Source organism: Mesoplodon densirostris, chromosome 14, assembly GCF_025265405.1.
Source record: "Mesoplodon densirostris isolate mMesDen1 chromosome 14, mMesDen1 primary haplotype, whole genome shotgun sequence".
NCBI classification, from domain to species: Eukaryota; Metazoa; Chordata; class Mammalia; order Artiodactyla; family Ziphiidae; genus Mesoplodon; species Mesoplodon densirostris.
This window is the reverse complement of record NC_082674.1, coordinates 52,431,693-52,453,475: the sequence shown is the minus strand read 5'-3', so window position 1 is coordinate 52,453,475 and position 21,783 is coordinate 52,431,693. Positions and strand designations below refer to the sequence as shown.

The window sequence follows — 21,783 nt, the reverse complement described above, 5'->3', positions numbered from 1 at the left end:
TGCTCTAAATGTAAGTTCTTTAAGAGGGCAGAGACCTTGCCTCTCTTGTTTAATATTTAACCTCTGGAGCCTCGCACAGTGACTGGCATATAGTAGGTGATCAGCAAATATATACTGAACGAGTGAATAGTTGGATGAGCATGAAATCTGGAATCCCCCCCAAAAAAACTAGTCCTGTACTCACTTGATCTTGGGAAAGTCTTTTAGTCTTGTTGTACCTCAATTTCCCCATTTATAATATGTAGATATAATATAGAATATGGTTATTTAAAAACTTGGCTCCAAAATTCTTTGACCCTTCTCCCATGAAGAGTTAAGGGTCTATGTCCTATTTCCTAGAATATGGGCTGTGTGAGTGTTTGATCATGGCAATTCCAACTATACGACATTCTGGAAAAGTCAAAACTATAAAGATAGTAAAAAGATCAGTGGTTGCCAGGAGTTCAGCGGGAGGAAGGGAGAGACGAATAGGTGGAACACAAGGGATTTTTCAGGCAATGAAACAATTGTGTATAGTGTACAAAATCTGATACTAAATGGTGGACACACATAACTAAACATTTGTGTAGAAAGAATACACAAACAGAATGTACAAGACAAAGAGTAAATTCTAATGTAAACCGTGGATTTTAGTTAATAATGTAATCAACACAGGCTCCTCAACTGTAACAAATGTACCACACTAATGCAAGGTGTTCATAATAGGGGAAATTGCTTGGGAGCAGAGAGCAAGGGAGTATATGTTAACTCTCTGCACTTTCCATTCAATTCTTCTGTAAACCAAAAACCGTTCTTAAAACAAAGTCTATAAAAAAAACCCCAAAACTAGTGATAGATACAAAAACATGCATAAATTTCAGATATTATGCTGAATTTTAAAAGTTAGATACATCGAGTATATACTATATGATTCAATTTATGTTAGGTTCTAGAACAAGCAAAACTAATCTATGATAACAGAAACCAGAAAAGTGGTTACCTGAGGCAGAGGTGGGGCTGACTGGGAAAAGGAATGAGGGAACTTTCTGTGGTGATGATAGGATGATAAGATGATGACAGAAGTGTGGATTACACAGGTACATACATTTCTCAAAAACTCAAACTGAATACTTAAGTACTATCATATAAATTATACTCAATTTTTTAAAAAGCAAAAAATAACTTCTTACAAAAAAGATACCATTTTTTAAAGTTTCAAATTCAAATGAAATACTGAGATTTTATAAAGTATAAACTGACAGAAGAGTAGTATGCAGAATATATAAAGAACTCCTTGAAATCAAAAAGACCTACCAGCTAAAAACTTGACCAAAAATATGAGCAGACTATTCATAGAAAGGGAAACTTAATTATAAATCAATCAATAAAAATATGCTCAACATAACTAATAATAAAGAAAATGTAAACTACTACCATTTCCCTTCCATTAAACTGGCAAAAAGTAAAATGCCCCACAATATTAAAAACTGTTTCTTCACTTCCTCACCAACAATTCTCATATACTGCTGTGGGAACAGAACATTTTTGAAGAGCAATTTTGCATTACCTGTCAAAATTTAAGATGTACGAATTCTAGAACTCAGCAACTCTTCTGCAATGGAAAAAACTTAGAGGAACTCTTATACATATGCACTGGGAGTCCTATGCAGGAATGGTTATTGCAACAATGTTGGTAATAGTAACAAATTAGAATCAACCCCAATGTCCGGAACAACAACAACAAAAATGGTTAGTGACATTCAAACCATGGACTAATACACAGTAAATGAATTAGAATTATATCTATCAACATGGATAAAGCACAAACACATAATGCCGAACAACAATAACAAAAAAGGCAGCTGCACACAAATACATAAAGTATGATACTATTTATATGAAATTTTATAAGGTAAAAAATACTATAAATTTAAAATATGTATGTAGTAAGAATGTAAAATTATGCATGAGATTGATAAACACCTAATGCAGGCCAGAGGTTACTTCAAAGGACAAGGAGAATGAAATCTGAGAGGTATATAGAGGGCTCTAGTAGTATCTACAATTTTTTTTTATTAGTTTCTGCTTTATAACAGTGAATCAGTCATACATATACATCTGTTCCCACATCCCTTCCCTCATGCATCTCCCTCCCTCCCACCCTCCCCATCCCACCCCTCCAGGCGGTCACAAAGCACGGAGCTGATCTCCCTGTGCTATGCGGCTGCTTCCCACTATCTATCTACCTTACGTTTGGTACTGTATATATGTCCATGCCTCTCTTTCGCTTTGTCACAGCTTACCCTTCCCCCTCCCCATATCCTCAAGTCCATTCTCAAGTAGGTCTGTGTCTTTATTCCTGTTTTACCCCTAGGTTCTTCATGACATTTTTTAAAAAATTCCATATATATGTGTTAGCATACGGTATTTGTCTTTCTCTTTCTGACTTACTTCACTCTGTATGACAGACTCTAGGTCTATCCACCTCATTACAAATAGCTCAGTTTCGTTTCTTTTTATGGCTGAGTAATATTCCATTGTATATATGTGCCACATCTTCTTTATCCATTCATCCGATGATGGACACTTAGGTTGTTTCCATCTCCGGGCTATTGTGAATAGAGATGCAATGAACATTTTGGTACATGTCTCTTTTTGAATTATGGTTTTCTCAGGGTATATGCCTAGTAGTAGGATTGCTGGGTCATATGGTAGTTCTATTTTTGTATCTACAATTTTTAAAACTAACTTTAGAACAGATGTACAGAAAACTTATGAAGATAGTACAGATTCAATATACCACACACTCAACTTCCTAGGCTACTAACATCTTACATTAGTAAAGTCACACTTGTGACAATTAGTGAATCAATACTGATAACATTATTATTAACCATAGTCTATATGTTATTCATATTTCCTTAGTTTTTACCTAATGTGCTTTTTATGTTCCAGGATCCCATCCAAGTTACACTACATTTAGTCATCATGTCTCCTTAAGTTTCCCTCGGCTATGACAGTTTCTCAAACTTTCCTTGTTTTTGATAACCTTGACAGTTTTGAGGAGTGCTGGTCAGGTACTTTGTAGAATGTCCCTCAGTTTGGATATGCCTCATGTTTTTCTCATGGTTAGACTGGGGTTATAGGTTTTGGGAGAAAGACCAGAGGTGAACTGCCATTCTCATCATACCACATCAAGGGTACATGCTACCAACATGGCTTACCATTGTTAATGGAACCTAGCTGAGGTAGTGTTTTTCAGGTTTCTCCACTGTAAAATAACTCTTTTCTCCCCCTTTTCTATAATCTACTCTTTGGTGGGAAGTCACCACGAGCAGCCCACACTTAAAGAATAGGAAGTTATGCTCCACCTCCTTGGAGGCAAAGTATCTATATAAATTATTTGGAATTCTTCTGTGTAGGTCAATGTTTTAAAATACCCAAAAAAGAAAGAAATAATAAAGATCAGAGCAGAAATAAATGAAATAGAGACTAAAACAAAACAAAACAAAAACAAAAAGATGAGTGAAACTAGGAGCTGGTTCTTTGAAAAGATATACAAAATTGATAAACCTTTAGCCAGACTCATCAGGAAAAAAAAGAGAGAGGGCCTAAATAAATAAAATCAGAAATGAACAAGGAGAAGTTACAAAGGATCATAAGAGATTACAACAAAAAAGTATATACCAATAAAATGAACAACTTAGAAGAAATGGATAAAGTCCTAGAAATGTATAATCTCCCAAGACTGAATTAGGAAAAAATATAAAATATGTACAGACCAATTACCAGTAATTAAATTGAATCAGTAATTAAGAAACAAAAACAAAACAAGCAAAAAAACTCCCAATAAACGAAAGTCTAGGACCAGAAGCCTTCATAGGTGAAATCTACTAAACATTTAAAGAAGAGTTAATGCCTATCCTCAAACTATTCCAAAATAGATTGAAGAGGAAGGAATGCTTCTGAACTCATTCTCTGAGGCCAGCATCACCCTGATACAAACCAGACAAAGACACTGCAAAAAAAAAGAAAATTACAGGCCAGTATCACTGATAAACAAAGATGCAAAAATTCTCAACAAATATTAGCAAACCAAATTCAACAATACATTTAAAGGATCATACATCATGATCAAGTGGGATTTATCCCAGGGATGCAAGTACAGTTCAAATCGAAAATCAATTAATGTGATACACCACATTAACAAGTTGGAGAATAAAAATCCTATTATCATCTCAATAGATGCATAAAAAGCTTTTGACAAAATTCAACATCCATTTATGATAAAAACTCTCAACAAAGTGGGTACAGAGGGAACATACCTCAACATAATAAAAGTCACATGTGACAAACCTGCAGCCAATATCATACTCAACAGTGAAAAGCTGAAAGCATTTCCTCTAAGATCAGGAACAAGACAAGGATGCCCACTCTCGTCACTGTTATTCAACATTGTACTGGAAGTCCCAGCCACAGAAATCAAACAAGAAAAAAAAATAAAAGGAATCCGAATTAGAAGGGAAGAAATAAAACTGTCACTATTTGCAGATGATATACTATATATAGAAAAATCCTAAAGATACCACCAAAAAACTATTAGAACTAGTAACTTAATTCAGTAAGTTGCAGGATACAAAATTAGCACACAGAAATCTGTTGCATTTCTATACACTAACAGAGAACTATCAGAAGAGAAATTTTAAAAATAGTATCATTTACAGAAGAATAAGACACCTAGGAACAAATCTAACTAAGGAAGTAAAAAACCTGTACTCGAAAAACTATGACACTAATGAAAGAAACCAAAGACGACACAGACAAGTGGTAAGATATACTGTGCTCACAAGTTGGAAGAATTAACATTGCTAAAATGACTATATTACCCAAGGCAATTTAAGATTCAATGCAATACCTACCAAAATACCAACAGCAGGGACTTCCCTGGTGGCGCAGTGGTTAAGAATCCGCCTGCCAATGCAAGGGACACGGGTTCAAGCCCTGGTCTGGGAAGATCCCACATGCCGTGGTGCAACTAAGCCCATGCGCCACAACTACTGAGCCTGCGCTCTAGAGCCTGTGTGCCACAACTACTGAGACCACGCACCACAACTACTGAAGTCCGCACACTCTAGAGCCCATGCTCCACAACAAGAGAAGCCACCACAATAAGCCCGCGCACCACAATGAAGAGTAGCCCCCGCTCGCCGCAACTAGAGAAAGCCTGTGAGCAGCAACAAAGACCCAACACAGCCAAAAAACAAACAAACAAAAAAAAACCAACAGTATTTTTCACAGAATTAGAACAAATAATTCTAAAATTTGTTCTAAAAGGCCACCTACTGAATGGGAGAAAGTGTTTTCAAACAATATATCTGGTAAGCAGTTAATATCCAAAATATACAAAGAATTCATACAACTCAATATCAAAAAAAATTTTTTTAATGGGCAGAAGACGTAAACAGACATTTTTCCAAAGACATACAGATGGCCAACAGACACATGAAAAGATGCTCAACATCACTAATCATCAGGGAAATGCAAATCAAAGCCACAATAAGATATCATCTCACAGCTGTCAGAATGGCTATTATCAAAAGTCAATGAATAATAAACGTTGGCAAGGACATGGAGAAAAGGGAACCCTCATGCACTGTTGGTGGGAATATAAACGGGTGCAGCCGCTATGGAAAACAGTATAAAGATTCCTCAAAAAATTAAAAATAGAACTACCATACAAGAATCATTAATCTTTCTAATTTTACTCCATATCAAAAGAGGAAAGCAAACTTGCTAGTCTAATATAATAGATATAAATTAATGTGAAAAATCTTGGTTCTTATGACCAAGAATAAATACTGGGGACATAATTTCAACAACCCAAAAGTACTATTTCTTAAGAGTGTATCAAATATAAGTGATAAATCAATGCAATCTAATAACTTGTAGCTCTTTTTAATCAACTCGATAAAATACTGTCAAAGATAAATAATAAACTTCTAGGATAAGTATCTTACTGACTCAAATATAAGATGACCTTGAATTTAGGTAATTCTATTTTTCCAAGAGAGAAACAAAGTTTAATTGTAAGAAATATTCTTTACCATGGTCAGTATTGCTAGTAACTCATATATATAATTTTAAAAAAAACAAGCAGAAAATTCTCATCCACAAATAATATACTTACCATCAATCTCATCCTGCTTGGAAATAACTGTCTTTTTCTAGATATATTATATGTGGGGTTTTTAATATTGTAAGAAAAAAAATATTGCTGGAATATGCCAAGGCAGTTGTTTGGATAGATAGCTATTTCTCTAGTGAGTAAGTTATATCCAAGGAGAAAGAATGATTAGGAATTAAGCAAGATAATGCATGAGATATAAATATTTGCTTCTCCAACCCCTTAATGGGAACAGTAATTAAGAATTTCAGAAAGTTATTCACTCCCCTAATTTCCATTAAGTAAGTGAACTGGAACACATCATGCAGATTTAAATTCATCATTTCTGAAGAAAACAGACTGACAAGCATAGAGGCTAACCAAGAACTAACAATAGTTCAACCCCCATAGAAACTACTCATGGTAACCAAAAACAAATCTTTACTTGTCAACAGTTCTGTGAAGGTTCCAAAAATATGCTATGCCATAATGTGCACACATTCCCTTAGTTAAGCCTATAAACTACAGAATGCTACCAGTTGTCAATACAAAGAAATTAAGACCTTGAGAAAGCAAAAGCAATTTGCCTCTACTGACTATTAATATTAGCTTGTTAGTAAGTAATAAAGAGAATGTTTTTTCTTCTGATTTATTTCACCAGAATATTTTCTGACAAAAATATATATTTATACAATTAAAGATCAAATACCAGGTCAAAAGATCTTAGTTGCATTTCTATAGCCTCTTGGAATAAAAAAAATCATATGATGAGCTAAAGCAAGTGAAACTGTCCAAAAAATGGTTTAGGTAAACTAGTGTTTTCTAATGCTCTTAAAAGTTTTCTTTTTTTTTTTTTTTTTAATTTGTGTTTATTTATTTGGTTGCACCAGGTCTTAGTTGTGGCAGGCGGGCTCCTTAGTTGCGGCATGCGAACTCTCAGTTGCAGCATGCATGTGGGATCTAGTTCCCTGGCCAGGGATAAAAGCCGGGCCCTCTGCACTGGAAGCGTGGAGTCTTTTCCAGTGCCCCACCAAGGAAGTCCTCAGTTTTCTTTTTTTTTTTTTTTTTTTTGCAGTACGCAGGCCTCTCACTGTTGTGGCCTCTCCCATTGCGGAGCACAGGCTCTGGACGCGCAGGCTCAGCGGCCATTGCTCACGGGCCCAGCCGCTCCGCGGCACGTGGGATCCTCCCGGACCGGGGCACAAACCCATGTCCCCTGCATCGGCAGGCGGACTCTCAACCACTGCACCACCAGGGAAGCCCCCTCAGTTTTCTTGTTTTAAAAAAACTAAATATTTCCCTTGAAATTGCTTATGATATTATTTTAAGTAGAACATAGTCCAAAACATAAGCAGAAATAGTCCAAAAGGAAAGCAACTCAGTTTTTGTGTGTTTTGTTGTTGTTGTTGTTTTAATTTATTTGGCTGTGCCGGGTCTTAGTTGCCGCACACAGGATCTTCGTTGCGGCTTGTGTGCAGAATCTTCGTTGTGGCATGCATGTGGGATCTAGTTCTCTAACCAGGGATCGAACCCAGTCCCCCTGCATTGGAAGCACAGAGTCTTAACCACTGGACCACCTGGAAAGTCCCGCAACTCAGTTTTGCCTTTTATTTACCTTCAGTAAATTCGTAAAATCTGGTTTACTGTACTTACAGTTAGAAAATGGTTTTGCTGTTTGAAACACTTCTCTGGGCTTTAGTTTCCCTAAAATTAAATGAAGGGGATTTGCTAAATGATGTCTATGTACTCCGCCCCCAGTATTAACATTCCATGTTGCTCTATCTATACATTGAGCTACACAAAATTGCCAGTATGCAACTGTTTTTGACTTACAAAAATGGTAATTTGAAGTGGTTCAACCTTGCTAAATTTCCAAAGCTTTATTCCCTCCTATAAACTAACTTTGGCATAACTCAGTTTTGTATTCTTTTTTTTTTTTTGAAGTATAGTTGATTTACAGTATTGGGTTAGTTTCAGGTTACAGCAAAGTGATTTGGTTATACATATATATGTATATATCTGCATTTTTTCACTTCTCATTATAGGTTATTACAAGATATTGAATATAGTTCCCTGTGCTATACAGTAAATCCTTGTTGTTTATCTATTTTATATAATAGGTAGTGTGAGCTTTTGTATTCTTAAAGTAGACCAAAATGATGAAAGCTTGCTCTCAATTGCCATTCAGGATTGAATGTACTTTATTAGAAAATTTTTGTAAGGCCTATTTTATCCCTGAAGAAAAAGTAGATAATCTGATATGGAAACCCTCCTATGTTACTACTTCACAATTCAGTTTTGAATATTTTCAGAATTTGTTCTAGCCTGCTCAGTTTTTTTTTTTTTTTTTTTTTTTTTTTTTTTGCGGTATGCGGGCCTCTCACTGTTGTGGCCTCTCCCGTTGCGGAGCACAGGCTCCGGATGCGCAGGCCCAGCGGCCATGGCTCACGGGCCCAGCCGCTCCGCGGCATATGGGATCCTCCCAGACCGGGGCACGAACCCGTATCCCCTGCATCGGCAGGCGGACTCTCAACCACTGCGCCACCAGGGAGGCCCTAGCCTGCTCAGTTTTGACTCCACTTGTTATCACCATATAATCTTCATCACCGAGTTTCAACCACCTTCCTATCAGGCCCTGTCCTAAGCTCTCAAAAAAGATGAATAACATGAACATGACTTTGAAGAGCATACAATCTGGTGTGTAACCAAAAGTACAATGCAGCATCCTTGGCTTTCCTCATTTGCCAGGAAATCTAGAGCAGTACTACCCAAAGTACAGTCTGCAAATCAATGCCAGTCCACAAACTTCATTACAAGTCCACTATGAGGTGGCTGTAGAGACTGAGAGTAAACATTCAGAAACTTTTGTGGCAATGTGACAGTATTTTTATGTTGATTATTCTAACAAAATAATTGAACCTTATATTTTTATGTATTTTTGGTGAGAGACTGAACATTCTAAAAACACAACACACACACACACACACACACACACACACACACACACACACACACACTACAAATCCAGTCCTCAACAGACATCATTTAAGAAGCACTGGTGGGCTTCCCTGGTGGCGCAGTGGTTTAGAGTCCGCCTGCCGATGCAGGGGACACGGGTTCGTGCCCCGATCCGGGAGGATCCCTCATGCCGCGGAGCGGCTGGGCCCGTGAGCCATTCCCGCTGAGCCTGCGCATCCAGAGCCTGTGCTCCGCAACGGGAGAGGCCACAACAGTGAGAGGCCCGCGTACCGCAAAAAAAAAAAAAAAAAAAAAAAAAAAAGAAGCACTGGTGTTGAGGAGTCTATTGTTTTTGCAATTTAGGTCAGCTGCATTTTAAAGTAAAAACACTCATCTCATATCAGACTTCAACAACTAATAGCTAATTGGTCCCATTTCCACTATAATAAAAATCCTGGCTACATTTAAACGGGGAAAAAAAGGTTACCAAGAAAATAAGGTGCTGGCTATGGACAACTTGGAAAGATTAAGTCAAAGCTAAAACTAAGAAAAGAGAAAAATGCTATTACTTTTCACTGGGGAGAAAGGAAAATATTTCAAGTTGACAGCAAATCTTATAAATCACTGTTGCCTATGCCTGGTCCTTCTTACAGGAAAAAAAAAAGCTATAATCATTTGAACTTCTCAACTTACACAATTCAGAACTGAAAATTACCAATAGAAGGAAACTTCAGCAAAAAGAAGAGCTATGGAGTGGATAGGAGAATTTATTCCTCTCACATCTGTGTAATTAGTCCTGTTTCTTGCCACCTGTGATAAAATAATAAAGTCTCTGTTTATCTGATGTCTCCATGCCTGGGAAGTTACTGGAGCCTTTGTAAACAAAATACAACCATGTTTCATTTGGCACAGGTAAACACAGAAGTGCAATCAAATCATATTTCAAAGGCAAATTCATATTTCCCATTACTAAATTTAATACACAACTGACTAGTGTGTCTGTTGAGTACTACTGCCATATTCTGCATTCTAATTTAACAAATTTACACGTTAAAAAAGAAACTAATTTGGTTTCATAAGACAAAAATTTGGCCAATGACAGACTCACCTAGAGTACCTCTAGACACATTCCAAAGTTCAGTGACTTACACAACTACTATGTAACAGTCACTATGCCAGGAACTTTCCAGTTACCTGGCTGCTTTAACATCCAATTAAGGGCAGTCAGGTGAAAAGTTAACCAAGCTCAAAATATGGTGATAGAAAGCTAGGTGGGAATGAGAAAAAATAAAAGTATACACTCTAACAAAGTGATGAATCTGGTTAAATATATTCGTATCAGGTAGCAGCACACCAGTGAAAACTGAAGCTTGAACATCAACAATTTAAAAACAGCCTCTAGGGCTCCCCTGGTGGCGCAGTGGTTGAGAGTCCGCCTGCCGATGCAGGGGACACGAGTTCGTGCCCTGGTCGGGGAGGATCCCACATGCCGCAGAGCGGCTAGGCCCGTGAGCCATGGCCCCTGAACCTGTGCGTCCGGAGCCTGTGCTCCGCAACGGGAGAGGCCACAACAGTGACAGGCCCGCGTACAGCAAAAAAATAAAAACAGCCTCTACAATATAAATAAATAAATAAAAACAGCCTCATGCAATTGGGAAGTCTTTGGTATACAGCAATTAGTTATTGTGCTCTAACAGATTTTTTTTTAAGTGTAAACGTTTTTTTTTTTTAAATTATGTGTTAACACAGACAAAGTTATTCAAGTCAATAAATTTTTAAGGAATTTCACATGTTCTGATTCTTCCCACTGCCAATCACCTTAGTTCCTCCAAACTCATAATATTCAAGATAAAATAGCCCTTTCAAAAAGAAGTTATCATATAAGTCAGCCCACAATTCTTTTAGCTAGGCTTCTTTGATCTCCAACGAAATATGGACACACTTCAAAATTCCCCACCTGTAATCTTTGGGATCCAATTTCCTCAAGCGATTTACTTTAGGACTATGTTTAGGGTCAGGAGATGGATCTGCCTGGTTCTGAATTTGATACCCTCTAAAAATGTATTAGGTTCAAATCATGTTCACTCCTAAGCCATCACACCCTAGAACAGTATAGATCATTGGGATATGCCAATACCTAAGATAAAAAGTTTGTTAGGTTTTTCACAGTTTACTTGGCATGTGCTCTAACAAATTTTAATCATGTGTTCTAGGAGGTATGCTTAGCTAGTAAGCATACCTACCCAACTTCCCAGAATTTTCAGGGCAGCTTCATGGAACTTGTTTCTTAAGGATATCAAACCTTGATACTTTAATAAAGGTAAATACTTATTTACCCTTTTGTATGTTTGAAAATTCTTAGAAAAGTTTTTTTTAAGGCAAAAAAAATAAAATACTGAGGGAAAAAAAGGTAAAGGAGTCTCATGTGAGAAGGGTAGCTGAACTTTGAAGCTCCAACTCCTGTCCTTGAGATTTATCGTGCCCTTAAAGATAACTCAACCCCTTGCAGCAGCAATTTTTTTCACATTTAGTAACTACTCTGGTGGATTTTTAAACATCTATCCCTAACTCAGATTACACTTGTTTTTTCAAGATCTTTCTTAGTCATTTATAAGATTTCACATACTTTAGTCAGCATTGGTCAGTTGATCACCAAATATTTATTAAGTGTTCACAAAACTCAACACCATTGAAATACCCGCTCACACTAACAGTTTAGTAGGGAGACTACTGATCACATCCATAATTTTCTCTATTGAAGTAGTTTCGGCTCTGGTTTTTGAAATAGTCGACTTGGTAGCTAGGCCTAGAAGATAAATCACACTGCTAATCTAGATAGTCTTCTCCATTAAATAAGATATGTAATTTATCAGAAATTGTCAGCTTAAAATTACAGAAATTAAAAATAGTTCAGCACATTTTACATGAAATTTTATTTCCATGTTTAAGCTTCCATATTAATAAAAACCTGACCACAGTAATTTTAGAATTAATTATATTCATCTACAGCAAAATAAATACACCTGCTATTCTAAATATTCACAAAACATTTATTTATATATCAAACACTCTAAAGTCAACTAGCTAAAAAAATAAAATTCAGGTAATAATAGGTACAGAAAAACTACTCAATCTCTCAATTGTTTATCACAAACACAAAACTGAAAAATATAACAAAGAAGATGGCAGACATAATAGAAAATAGTAAGAAACGAGTGTTAGGACTTCTGGGTATATAGATTTCTCTGGTACAGCTAAGAAGCAATTCCCACTGTAGAACTCCAGAAAGACAAAGAAATGGAAAGCACTAGGTACTTCTGAGTGAAAGAGAAGTTGGAAACCAAAGAACTGGTTGAAAATCTGCTTACTTAACCCAACTACTACCCCATCACTTCCCCTGGTGAAAGACTGTGGGTTTCCATTCTACAGAGTAAACTAGAGGGCTCTGGACTCAAGGACTCGAGGCACAGCTCAAGGTAAGGGATTCATTCTGAAAACTGGAAGATAACTCATTCTGAAAACTGGGAGATAAAGTGTAGGTCTACTTACTGAATGATGGGCTACCTAGTCCCCTTCCACCATCGACCCTGCAATGCAACTGGGACATGAATGACCCAGAGTTGAGCCAGTCTTCATAAGTTAGGGCAAAATCCTTCACAAAGAGGATACCACCTCAGAAACCAGCCATGGAGCTGAGGGATTCCAAGCCACCCATACTTATGACCAAGTGGCTATAAATTTGGGGTTCCAACTACCCCGTTAAGCTCAATAATTTAGCAGAACAAGCCTCAAAACTCAGAAAAACACTACACTTACAATTACAGTATTATTATAGCAAAAAAGTACATAAATCAGGATCAGCCAAAATAAGATATGCATAGGGCAAAGTCTGAGAGGGTCCTGAATGCAAAGTTTCCATGTCCCCTCCCAGAGGGTCAGGATGCATCACCCTCCTGGTACATCAATGCATAACAATACACAGAGTACTGTTTGCCAGAAAAACACACCCAGGGTAAAAATTCCAGTTTTTATTGGGGTTTCATTACATAGGCATGACTTTTTTTGTTTGTTTGTTTTGCTACTGAGTTGTATAAATGCTTTGTATATTTTGGATATTAGCCACTTATCAGAAATATGATTTGCAATTATTTCCTCCCATTCAGTAGGTGGCAGTTTCATTTTGTTGGTTTCCTTTGCTGTGCAGAAGCATTTTACTTTAATGTAGTCCCACTTACTTATTTTTGCTTTTGTTGCTTTTGCTTTTGGTGTCAGATTCAAAATATTATGGCCAAGACCTATGTCAAGGAGCTTACCGCTTATGTTTTCTTCTAGGACTTTTATGGTTTCAGGTCTTATGTTCAAGTCTTTAATCCATTTTGAGTTAATTTTTGTGTATGGTGTAAGATAGTGATCCAGTTTCCTTCTTTTGCATCTGGCTGTCCAACTTTCCCAATACCATTTATGGAAGAAACTGTACTTTCCCCATTGTATATTCTAGCCTCCTTTGTGGTAAATTAATTGATCATATATATTTGGGTTTACTTCTGGACTCTCTATTCTGTTCCATTGATCTATGTGTCTGTTTTTATGCCAAAACCATACTGTTTTAATTACTATAGCTTTGTAATATAGTTTAAATTAATCAGGGAGTGTGATGCCTCCACCTTTGTTGTTCTTTCTCAAGACTGCTTTGGCTACTCAGTGTCTTTTGTGGTTCCATACAAGTTTTAGGATTGTTGACTCTATTTCTGTGAAAAATACCATTGGAATTTTGATAGGGATTGCATTGAATCTGTAGATGTAGGTAGTATGGACATTTAACAATATTAATTCTTCCAATCAATAGTACAGGTTATCTTTCCACTTGTCTTCTTCTATTGCTTTCATTACTGTCTTGTAGTTTTTCAATACACAGGTCTTTCATCTCTGTCAGATGAATGATAAGCCTTTTAGATTATATGTGTGTGGACATATGTTACTAATACAGGTATTCTAAAAATTGTTTGAAGATCATAGAATGTGTCAATATCCTTGTTGTCCAATTATTATCTTAAAAAATAATTTTTTTTTTTGGCTGCATCGGGTCTTAGTTGTGACACGCGGGGTCTTTGTTGAGGCATGCAGGATCTTTAGCTGCAGGATGAGCTCTTTGTTGTGGCACACGGGCTTCCCTCTAGTTGTGGCATGTGGGTTTTCTCTCTCTAGTTGTGGCATGTGGGCACCAGGGCACGTGGGCTCTGTAGTTGTGGTGGGCAAGGTCCAGAGCGCAGGGGCCCTGGAGTTTGCGGCACGCAGGCTATCTCGTTGAGACGCGAGAGCTCAGTAGTTGTGGCACACGGGCTTACTTGCCCCGCGGCATGTGGGATCTTAGTTCCCTGATCAGGGATCGAACCCGCATCCCCTACATTGGAAGGCAGATTCTTTACCACTGGACCACCAGGGAAGTCCCTATCTTAAATTGTTGTGTCACAGAAATAACTAAGTTTTCTTATTAAAAGTCTATCAGATCTTTAATCATGGCCATTTTTTAAAGTCTTTTGTCATTTTTAGACACTTACTATTTAACTCTGATACATTTGCAAAAGTACTTCATCTTCAGAAAGATTCATGGAAAGGATTGATAAGTACTCTAGAATACAGGTTTTGATAACTTTAAAATCATACAACTGAAATGGATAAGAATTTCCAGAACTCTAATGGAAAAACAGAACTCATGCAAAATAAGAATTAGTAACATGGGATTTAGTGAACTGATGAGAATGATTATATTTTATGACTTTTGTTTGAAACATTGCTGGTTCTTTAATGTTTTGAGTTAAACAAACAGGTGTTTGGAAGAAATCTAAATAATTTCATTCTTAAAGAAAAATCAAATAGTTCCCTGACCTTGCAAAATATATTTGAACTAAAATTTTTGAAAGCCATCTTTTCCCATCCATTTCACTATGAAATAAAAATTTCAGATGCAAATTTTTACTTGGAGAAAAATATAAACATGCATTTTCCTTCAACGAAAAATTATGCATTTCTTTCACATAAAAATTATAAGGAAATAATCTTGAGGTGCTAATTTTTAAAGCACCTGAAAAATTATTTTACCTATTATATGTGATCTTAAAACCAAGTTTTCTGACACAGATCTGTGGAACAAAATTGAGAGTTCAAACATAAACCGTTAGGGGCCTCCCTGGTGGCGCAAGTGGTTGAGAGTCCGCCTGCCGATGCAGGGGATACGGGTTCGTGCCCCGGTCTGGGAGGATCCCATATGCCGCGGAGCGGCTAGGCCCGTGAGCCATGGCCGCTGAGCCTGCGCGTCCGGAGCCTGCGCGTCCGGAGCCTGTGCTCCGCAACGGGGGAGGCCACAACAGTGAGAGGCCCGCATACCGCAAAAAAAAAAAAAAAAAACCGTTATATTCATGGTCCATTGATTTTCAACAAAGGTGAAAAGGCAATTCAATGCAAAAAAGGATAGTCTTTTCAACAAATGGGGCTGGAATAACTGTGCACCCACATGCATAAAGTTTAAAATAGACTGTGTTCCTTAAGTTTTCATTATCACATTCCTAAGAAGTGCCTCTAGACATTTTAAACTTAATTGTGCCCTACCCTCAAAAAAGTTTAATGCCACAAATATCCTGTTTATCTGTTTAGGTACTATAAATCTCTGCTTTATACATAAAAAATTGGTTCATTCTTAAAGAACCAATTCTCTCCTCCACTTAGAATGTATGAAAACATTAACTCACAAATACACAAAAATTAACTCAAAACGGATCATATACAAAAATATAAAACCTAAAATTATAAAACTTTTTGAAAAAAACAGAAGAGAACATCTTTGAGAACTTTTGATTATGTAAACAGCTCTTTAATACAACAGCTAAAGTATAACCCATAAAGAAACAAATTCATAAGCTGGTCTTTATCCAAATCAAATACTTTTGTAGTTCAAAAGACAATTAAATGACAAGCCACAGACTGGGAGAAAATACTTGCCAATAATATTTCTGATAACAAACTTGTATTCAGAATATATTTTTTTAAAGTTCTTATAACTCACTAATAACACAAAATGACTGAATTTTAAAATGGGTAAAAGATTTAAATAGACATGTCACTTCTGTAGCTTTTGGGGCGGATATCCCTTGGATCCATGCCTAAGCCATAAAAAGGCATATGGTTTGAGTCACATTTTGAATTAGCATATTCTCTGAAGCGGGGTTAGGGTCCCAGGCTTCTTTTTTTAAGGTACACCTTGGGCTGGAAGTTATTCCTGGCTTTGGTTTCAAGGCCTCTCTGTTCTTTGCTTCGAAGCCTCTGTTTTCTCAGGCTGCAAGCCTTCTTGGATTTTTGTTTCAAGGCCTCTCTGTTCTCCCTACTTGATCCTACTCCTGTCATGGGAACTTAGTCAACTGAAATCCTCCTTCTCAAACCCCTGCTGACTATACGCTCTGCCACTATGGCACTAACTTTACTTTCTCCCTTGTTGACATGATTTTACTAAGAATAATTTAGAACTTTCAAGGCTCCTTTGGAAAAACTTAAGATTTCCCAAGCTGGCTCCTCTAAGGCTTGCCCATTGCACTCCAGCCCCTCAACTTCCTACAGTCATTGGAATTCCAGACCCCTGCCGACTCCCTCTAAGGACTCAAGGAATACACAAAAGCAACCACTTAGATAAAAAGGTCCAATCACATAAGTTAGTTCGCATGTCTGGAGTACACTGTCACGTGCGTGCATCCTCTACAAGTGGTTGTGCTTTTGTGTACTTTACTGTACAGTACTGTATAGAGTACAGTAGTACAGTAAAGATAGTAGTACCTTTATTTCAAGCCCAGGATGTCCGGAAGCAAGTGTAAAAGCAGCAGTGATGTAGCAGGTACTGCTAAGAAGCGCCAAGCAATAATGAGGGAAACAAAAGTGAAAATAATTGAGCGTGGAGCGACAAGAGGAAGAAGTAACTAAAGAACTGAAGAGATTCACGATGCAGGATATGACAAGGGGATTTTCTTTATTTGAGGAGGCACTGTTAGTTTTTGAAGCACAGGACCCGAACGTAGAATGGTACAAGAAGGTTGCAGCAGCAATTTAGAATGCAATCCGTTGCTATCATGTCATCTATGATCACTGGATCATTTTTTCAAGAGGGTAGATAGAATTGAATCCAGCAAGGAACCAGAACCTGTGCCATCAACGTCAGGCATGAGTGAAACTGCAGCTTGCCCTCCGTCTCCTATTGCTGATGATCCTTCAGCTCAGCCATCTCCCAACTCCTCTCCCTCCTCCAGTCAGTAACTCTTCTTCCCTGTTCACTCAATGCCAGCCCCTGTATGCCAACTGTTGTACTGTACTACTGTACTTTTCAAGGTACTGTACTGTAAGATTAAAATGTTTATTTTTTGTTTGTTCTTTACGTATTATTTGTGCAAAAAGTATTATACACCTTTTACATTACAGTACTACATAGCCGATTGTGTCAGTGAGGTACCTAGGCTAACTTTGTTGGACTTACGAACAAACTGGACTTATGAACCTGCTCTCAGAACGGAACTTATTCGTATGTAGGGGACTTACCGTAAATATTCCTAAAACTCTCAGAAATATACGAAATAACCAAAATATTTTTCAAGTTCATGTGATTTGAAAATAATGTGATTTGGTAAATAACAAAACTTTAGTATTGTTGGTTTAATAAAACAGGAAGGTCCTCAAACTTGTCAGCATTAAGTTTAATGCAGACGTACATTTTATTCTACTTGGACTTACTAGTCAAATAAGCTACTATTATATTTACTAGATGCTTAAGATAATAAAACTCACAGGTTTGATTTTAATCAAATTGAATCATTATTCTGACAAATTTTATTTCAACAATAATTGTGTTTTAAAATGTGACTGCTTTGAAGTACTTTCCAAAATCTTTTTGGTAACTTGAACCTTCAAGTTATACTATGTTAAATAATAGATATTTATTGAATATGTGGGTCATTCCTAAATAAGATAAAACATTGAAACATTATTACTGAATATAAGTTTAAGTGCATATACTTTTGTTTTCTTATTCTTACAAAGAGACTAAAGATATTTAGGTCTGTTAATAAACATGTTCTTGTCACACTGAGAAGGTATACTATGAAGAAGCATATATGTCTAGAAGTTATGAGATAATATATTCATCAAATGTGCTAATCTGCTACAAAATGCTAGTATATGACAGGCAATTCTGTTGTCTACTAACTAGTTTTCTCTATAAAGGTTACTAATGATTAAAAATTATCATCATTTTGGAGGAAAAAACCACATGATCATCTCAATAGATGCAGATAACGCTTTTGACAAAATTCAACACCCATTTATGATAAAAACTCTCCAGAAAGTGGGCATAGAGGGAACCTACCTCAACATAATAAAGGCCATAGACAACAAATACACAGGAAACATCATTCTCAATGGTGAAAAACTGAAAGCATTTCCTCTAAGATCAGGAACACGACAAGGATGTCCACTCTCACCACACTTATTCAACATAGCTTTGGAAGTCCTAGCCACGGCAATCAGAGAAGAAAAAGAAATAAAAGAAATACAAATTGGAAAAAAAGAAGTAAAACTGTCACTGTTTGCAGATGACATGATACTATACATAGAGAATCCTAAAGATGCCACCAGAAAACTACTAGAGCTAATCAATGAATTTGGTAAAGTTGCAGGATACAAAATTAATGCACAGAAATCTCTTGCATTCCTACACACTAATGATGAAAAATCTGAAAGAGAAACTAAGGACACACTCCCATTTACCACTGTAACAAAAAGAATAAAATACCTAGGAATAAACCTACCTAGGGAGACAAAAGACCTGTATGTGGAAAACTATAAGACACTGATGAAAGAAACTGAAGATGATAGAAACAGATGGAGAGATATACCATGTTCTTGGATTGGAAGAATCAATATTGTGAAAATGACTATACTACCCAAAGCAATCTACAGATTCAATACAATCCCTATACAATTACCAACGGCATTTTTTACAGAACTAGAACAAAAAATCTTAAAATTTGTATGGAGACACAGAAGACCCCAAATAGCCAAAGCCGTCTTGAGGGAAAAAAACAGACCTGGAGGAATCAGACTCCCTGACTTCAGACTATAATACAAAGCTACAGTAATCAAGACAATATGGTACTGGCACAAAAGCAGAAATACAGATCAATGCAACAGGATACAAAGCCCAGAAATAAACCCACGTACCTATGGTCAACTAATCTATGACAAAGGAGGCAAGGATATACAATGGAGAAAAGACAGTCTCTTCAATAAGTGGTGCTGGGAAAACTGGACAGCTACATGTAAAAGAATGAAATTAGAACACACCCTAACACCATACACAAAAATAAACTCAAAATGGCTTAGAGACCTAAATGTAAGACCGGACACTATAAAACTCTTAGAGGAAAACATAGGAAGAACACTCTTTGACATAAATCACAGCAAGATCTTTTTTGATCCACCTCCTAGAGTAATGGAAATACAAACAAAAATAAACAAATGGGACCTAATGAAATTGAAAAGCTCTTGCAAAGGAAACTACAAACAAGACGAAAAGACAACCCTCAGAATGGGAGAAAATATTTGCAAATGAATCAACGGACAAAGGATTAATCTCCATAATATATAAACAGCTCATGCAGCTCAATATTAAAAAAACAAACAACCCAATCCAGAAATGGGCAGAAGACCTAAATAGACATTTCTCCAAAGAAGACATACAGATGGCCAAGAAGCACATGAAAAGCTGCTCCACATCACTAATTATTAGAGAAATGCAAATCAAAACTACAATGAGGTATCACCTCACACCAGTTAGAATGGGCATCATCAGGAAATCTACAAACAACAAATGCTGGAGAGGGTGTGGAGAAAAGGGAACCCTGTTGCACTGCTGGTGGGAATGTAAATTGATACAGCCACTATGGAGAACAGTATGGAGGTTCCTTAAAAAACTAATAATAGAATTACCATATGATCCAGCAATCCCACTACTGGGTATATACCCAGAGAAAACCATAATTCAAAAAGATACATGCACCCCAATGTTCATTGCAGCACTATTTACAATAGCCAGGTCATGGAAGCAACCTAAATGTCCACAGACAGATGAATGGATAAAGAAGATGTGGTACCTATATACAATGGAATATTACTCAGCCATAAAAAGGAACGAAATTGGGTCATTTGTAGAGACGTGGATGAATCTAGAGACTGTCATACAGAGTGAAGTAAGTCAGAAAGAGAAAAACAGATATCGTATATTAACGCATATTTGTGGAACCTAGAAAAATGGTACAGATGAACCAGTTTGCAGGGCAGAAATTGAGACACAGATGTAGAGAACAAACATATGGACACCAAGGGGGGAAAGCGGTGGGGGGGTGGGTGGGGGTGCTGTGATGAACTGGGAGATTGGGATTGATATATATACACTAATGTGCATAAAATGGATAACTAATAAGAACGTGCTGTGTAAAAAAATAAATAAAATTAAAAAAAAAAAACTATCATCATTTTTGGACTTCCCTGGTGGTTCAGGGTCAAGGATCTGCCTCCCAACACAGGGGACATGGGTTCAATCCCTGGTCAGGGAACTAAGATTCCACATGCCACAGATCAACTAAGACTGCATGCTCTAGAGCCTGCGTGACACAACTAGAGAGCCCACGTGCTGCAACTATGAGCCCACACACACTGGAGCCTGCGCGCCACAACTAGAAAGAAGCCTGCGCACCGCAATGAAGAGCCTGTGCGCCACAACTAGAGAGCACACACGCTGCAACAACTGAGCCCGCGCGCTCTAGAGCCCACACGCCACATCTAGAGAGAAGCCCACATGCCACAACAAAAGACACTGCATTCCACAAAGAAGATCCTGCGTGCTGCAACTAAGACCCAACACAGCCAAATACATAAATAAATAATTTTTTAATTATCATTATTTTATATGTAACCAAAACTACTAGAAACAAATAAGAGTTAAGGGAAACATCTGTGTATGAAAAGTATTCAAGGAATGTAGGATATGTTTTTATTGAGGGGGGGAAAAATGAGTAATTTTGTCCTAAAGTAGTTGTTTGGAGGTCGTTTAAAGATTGTTCCAGAGAAAGAGGAAAGTGAAAGGACAAAAAGGTGAATTGATAAAGAAAGTTGTAAAGGGTCTGTGGGGAAAACAAAGAGTGAGAGAAATTTATCTCATGTGGTGAAGGTAGTTAAGATTGAATGGATTTATTATAAGGTTTTAAAATGAGCTTTATTTATTTAAATTAATTAATTTATTTTTGGCTGCATTGGGTCTTCGTTGCAGTGTGCAGGCTTCTCAATGCAGTGGCTTCTCTTGTTGCAGCATGCAGGCTCTAGGTGCATGGGCTTCAGTAGTTGCAGCTCGCAGGCTCAGTAGTTGTGGCTCACGGGCTCTGGAGCACAGGCTCAGTACTTGTGGCACATGGGCTTAGTTGCTCTGCAGCATGTAGGACCTTCCTGGACCAGGGATTGAACCTGTGTCCCCTGCATTGGCAGGTGGATTCTTAACCACTGTGCCACCAAGGAAGTCCTAAAATGAACTTTAATATCAATAGTGTACACATGCAACTAGAACTAGGTTCTTTTCTCTCTTAAAAGAACAAAGATGA

The 21,783-nt window shown here is 37.2% G+C and overlaps 1 protein-coding gene across 1 annotated transcript in view; it reads right to left on the bottom strand.

The window, feature by feature from the left end:
* Nucleotides 1-21,783, bottom strand: part of COMMD1 (copper metabolism domain containing 1) — a 160,525-nt gene that overhangs the window by 92,163 nt on the left and 46,579 nt on the right. The window lies entirely within an intron of this gene.